This window comes from Phaseolus vulgaris, chromosome 7 (genome assembly GCF_000499845.2).
Source record: "Phaseolus vulgaris cultivar G19833 chromosome 7, P. vulgaris v2.0, whole genome shotgun sequence".
In the NCBI taxonomy this organism is placed as follows: domain Eukaryota; kingdom Viridiplantae; phylum Streptophyta; class Magnoliopsida; order Fabales; family Fabaceae; genus Phaseolus; species Phaseolus vulgaris.
The window spans coordinates 16,738,270-16,743,660 of NC_023753.2; the positions used below are offsets into that span (position 1 = coordinate 16,738,270).

The 5,391-nt window shown below is 29.2% G+C and overlaps 1 long non-coding RNA gene across 1 annotated transcript; it reads left to right on the forward strand.

Moving 5' to 3' along the window:
* Window positions 1-1,096: 1,096 nt before the first annotated feature.
* Window positions 1,097-3,133, forward strand: LOC137828454 (uncharacterized). Its single transcript, XR_011083889.1, has 4 exons — window positions 1,097-1,306; window positions 2,248-2,336; window positions 2,784-2,843; window positions 2,931-3,133. It is a non-coding gene; the product is annotated as an uncharacterized lncRNA (long non-coding RNA).
* The last annotated feature ends 2,258 nt before the right edge of the window (window positions 3,134-5,391 follow it).

A 5,391-nucleotide genomic window follows, 5' to 3' on the forward strand; every position in this document is an offset into this window, starting at 1 on the left:
GACTTAAAATAAGGAGTTAAAGGGGGAGCACTATTAAAGGACTTAAAATAAGGAGTTAACAGTTAAAAGGGAATCATGGAGGTTAACCCAAGAAGTGGGGAGTTAAAATATGAAAGAAGTTAAATAGAAGATGTTACATTTCAAAATTGTTGCCACTACTTTGGCCACTACTCACGTTTCCTAATATTTGTTTCCCTCTCATAATTTTAAAACAAATCATATCTTTCAATTCAAAACCGATAATCTATTTCAAATATTTTTAAAAAGTAGAAAATGACGCAATAACCAAAATAATGAAATAAAACCAAATATTAATCTAAGGATAAAATAGGAAAAAATTTAAGAGCAGTTAAAGAGGGAATCCCCTTTATGTATAGGTATAGATATTATAATTATTATTATTATTAATATTATAATTAATATTATTAATATTATTATTAATATTATATTCATATTATTAATATTGTTAATATTTTTAATATTGCTAATATACTACAAAAAAATATGTAAAAAGTGGCGGTTTTAATATGGCGGTTATTAATAACCGCCACAAATTTCAGTATAATACGTCATTTCATTAACCGCCACAATTATCTTTCAAAATATGTCATTTTTAACTGTCACAATTATCCTTCAGAATAAAAGTTCTCCAATTTTTTTGAAAACTTGCTTTCACTTGGAAATTGATTTTTTTTTTTTTTTTGAAAACTTACTTTATTTCTTTTTTTAAAAAAACTTGCTTTCACTTGAAAATTGATTTGTTTTTTTGAAAACTTACTTTCCATTGGAAAATAATTTTTTTAAAAAAATTTGCTTTCAGTTTGGACACAATATATTTTCGAAATTTAGAAGAAATTTTAAAATTTAGAATACAATTAAAAGAAGTGTTACTTTAATTCAGAATATAATTAAAAAAGTATTACTTGTTAAAAGTTATATATGTGTGTTTTTTCTTTAATTACCATTAAATCTCTCTTGGGTCTATTCTAGGATTATTTATTATTGTTTCTCTATATTGGATTCTATTTACACCCCCTGCGTCTTTGTCAGAGGTAGGCATGGACCATGCTTCATCTTCTTCATTTCTAATTATATATTTTATTTTATTTGTCATATTATATTCAATTTTATTCATCCATTTTTCTTCCTTCATCCAACGCCGTTCATCGCTTTCGCAGAGCTGCCAATGGAAGCAGCTGCGACAGCAACTGTCCTCCCACCACCGTCCGCTCTGTCTCGGCCGGCGGTTTTCCTCGGAAGACCTTCCGCATTCGCCTTCCCTTCCAATCTTGCCTTCTCCACTAAGGTATTCAATCAATTATTTACTTTTTATTTAAATTTTTGGATTATGATTTGTGTCAGCTAGAAATGTATGTTGTGACTTATGAGAGTAGTGATTTTCATAAACTGCATTTAAATTTATTTATTTCTCACAGCTTAGCTTGTTTTGTTGCTCTTTTTCATTGATTTTGAGTTGAATACAACGTCTTGTGTTTGAGTTTAGCTTGCTGTAGGGGAAGAGAAAATACGAGTAGTGTGCTTTTCTTATGAGAATTTGCTATTTAGGTTTTGTTTGGCAAACTTATCCTGTATCTGAAAAGTAAAAAGATAAATCGAATTAAATTTGTCTTGTAAGCTAAAACCAACTTACTGTGCTTCATCTTTTATTACAGAAATTAAACTCTTTATTTTTAATTTGTGGTGAACTAATTTTAAATTATGGAGAAGTGAATTTCATTTTTCTCTTCATATGTTTCTCTTCTAATATTTAGATATTCCTATCTAAGTTCTTATCTTAATGTTCATATAATAATATGTAACAATCTTGCACTGTTCTATGATATATTCACTAGTTGTTGACAATTATTTTAGCCTCAACAAAGCTGGTCATGAATGGGAGGCCAACATTCATGGAATATTTAATTAGTATTTAATGCATGGTAATTTCTGTGTTCGTGTATTTTACGTTTTTTAAATAGCTTAGGATTTCCTCTGAGTATTTAGCCAACTGTTTTTAAGTGGTCGGGCAAATTAAAACCTCTTAATTTTCACTGTTGAAAAAAAAGCAGAGAAATCTGTAAAATAGACCAAATTGGTTTATGGAAAGAATGTAATGAATAAATGAGACCTACTGCTTTATATATTAGTTTATTTTCTATTTTTCTTGCGATCTAGCAAGAAATATTTGCTACCACCATTTACAACTATCCTAAGTTTCCAGTTTTAACATTTTACAATTCTGGGCAGGAATGTGTGACCTGTGCTCCCCTATGATAATTCTTCTTGACGATGAAGCAGACGCATTTTGGTGCTTTGAGCGTTTGATGCGCAGGCTTGTAAGAATCTTACCTGTAGACTCTATTTTATTATTAACTTTCTTCAACACTCTTTTATCTATTACTTATTGAAAAGATTGGGGGAAGAGTCTTTGGTTATTGGTTTTTCTTGGAAATGTTATATTTTTAGTTTGCTTTCACCTTTATTGTTCACTTTTATATATTATATCTTTCTTAAGTTGCACAATGCATATAGAGCCAGTTAAAATTGGGCTTAAGTTCTTCTAGGTTTGACACTAATGTTTAAATTATACTGTTAATGCTTTGTGGTTACACAAAATCTAGTTTTTATTGGTAGTATTTCATAGGTTGAATCTCAGTTTCTTTTATTGTCATTCAAAGTTGTTGAATAAATCTCCTTTCTTCAATTAAATTTAACTGCACTGCTCTCAACTAATGTTAAACAAACAGAATGTACTAATAATGTCTTTTGATTTTGGAGGACAGAGCATCTTGGTGCAGATTTCAAGATGTTGATATATTGGATTGCTTGCATACATCAATGAGGTATTAATATATTTAAATATTTATTGGTGTTTTTTATTTTCTAATTATAAACATACAAATTCATTAAATTAAAATTATTTATTTCAGGCATCAAATTATGGAAGTGGTGCTCCATCACCTAATCAAGTAATAGGATCAAGTGCTTGAAGCAAAACTGATTAGGGATGTGTTTTTTAATTTTAAACTTGATTAGGGATGTATGAACTTTTGAACAATTATGTGTTGTAATTTTAAACTTGATTAAGGATGTATGAACTTTTTATGTGTTTTAATTTTCAATTACATATAAACGTTTGAACATTTTTATGTGTGTTTTAATTTTCAATGAAATGAATGGATGATTATAACTTTATACATTATTTTATTTTATTATGAAAAAGTGGTGGTTAAATTTTATAATTGTATAAAACAGATTATAAAAAAGATTATAAAATAGTGGTTAAATTTTATTTATTCAGTATTAAAATTACGTTAGTTAAAAACGCCACTACTTACGTATATTATGGTGCCAGAATCTTCTTCAATGAATGTAAATTGCGACAGTTATAACTGACACTACTTACATATAAAAACCGCCACTACTTACACTATGTTTAAAGTGGCGGGTGTTGCGGAGGGTAACATAAAACCGCCACATTAAACTTTGTGACGGCCAGTTCTATGGTGGTTTGGGAAACCGCCACAAGCGTATATTGTGGCGGTTACACTTTATACGAAAAAAAAACGGCCACAATATACATTTTTTTTTGTAGTGATATTTTTAATATTTTTAATATTGTTAATATTTTTAATATTTTTAATATTGTTAATATTTTTAATATTGTTAATATTTTTAATATTGTTAATATTTTTAATATTGTTAATATTTTTAATATTGTTAATATTTTTAATATTGTTAATATTTTTAATATTGTTAATATTTTTAATATTATTAATATTATTAATAATAGTAAGTATAATAAAAATCATAATAATACTAAAGAATTTGTTTGGTGTAGTGGTTAAATTTTCTCTTGTTAGGAAGGTCGCCTTTTGGCCTAGTTAGGCGCCTTTTGTTCATAGAAGGACCTAGAAGGAGTCTTTCCTTCCTTACCTAGAGGGCTGGTCATCTCCCACCTTATAAAAGGAGAGCCTTGCCTCATTGTAAAACAAGTTGAAAATTGAGAGTAATGAAATGTTAGTGAATTTTAGATAAAGTTATAAGCCTTGACTCTTCTTCTCTCTTTAGTCTCATCTTGTGAGCTCTTGGGACTCTCAAGTGGGGCACCACCACTCATCTTGGAGCAAACCACCCTCCAAGTGGCGTGAAGATCCTCCCTTGGTCTACAACCACATAAGTCACTCTTTCAATCTTCCATTTTCTTCCATTTTTGTGTTTCTTGCTTGTGTTTCCTAATCCATTCGGTGCAATCTGTTCTTTGTTGTTTTCCCTTTCATTTTCTGCACTTTATTTCTCTTTTAATCAGTGCAGTTTGGTTGTTTCCTTTCTGTTCTTGGTTCATCCCTTTTCGGTATCCAATTACATGTGATAATCTTGTTGTTTCCAAGTTCCTTTCCATGGGTTATGTTGCTTAGCTCATTTCAATCGGTAGATCCTTTGTATGCTGTGTTAAGTTTCTGTTCTTCGCACTGTTCTTGTGTTTTCTGAATTGTTCTTAAGTAGTTCTTTGGGTTTACTTGCTGTTTTAGAGTTACCCATTCATTCTATATCCATATCATGTTATTCGAACCATATCATGTGGTATCTAGAGCTATGGTTGTGTGCAAAAAAAAAAAAAATTGAGTTGCTAGACACTTTGATTCTGTTTTTGTGATTAGTGATTCTGCTTTTTGTGTTTTTTGAGTATTTCTTGCTGTTTTAATTGTTGTTTATTACATTGTTTTTGTGTCATTTTAATTTTTGAATCCATATACATGTTTTGTCAAGTCATGTTTCTCCTAATATGTCAACAATTCCTTGTAGTACTTTTCTTGTAATTTTAGTTGCTTGATTTTGTTTTTCTTAATTGAGTACAATTTTTGTGTTTCTGTTTTTGATCCTTTGGTGCATTTTCTTTTTAGTTTTGAGTTCATGCTTGTGTATTAGATCTATACAAGTTCTTAAACATCAAATCTATTGTGTTTTCTGAAGTTTCTCAATTCTGTTTTTCATTCCAATATAGGTTCCTATGTTTTTCATAAAAATGTGCTGACTGTTTGGTTTATCAAAATTTCTGTTCTTACTGGAAAATTCTGAAATTCTGGATTTATTTAGTTTGAAGTGTTACAAAAGAATGAAAAAAATAAGTACATCAAAATTCCAAGAACAAAAAAAATGATAAATGAAATACGTAGTGTGTAAAATTCGGACTCTGGAAAACGATGATTAGGCAGTAATTTTTGGAAATTTATCACAATTAATTGGCTTACTGTTTTTGAGTGATTCCAATGCCAATTTTTAGATAACATCTTGAATTTCCAGTGGTTAAAATTTCACATTCCAGTTCGCTTTCTACAGTTACAGTTAAATATTTTAAGTCACGCACAGTTTTAACAAAAAAAATTCCAG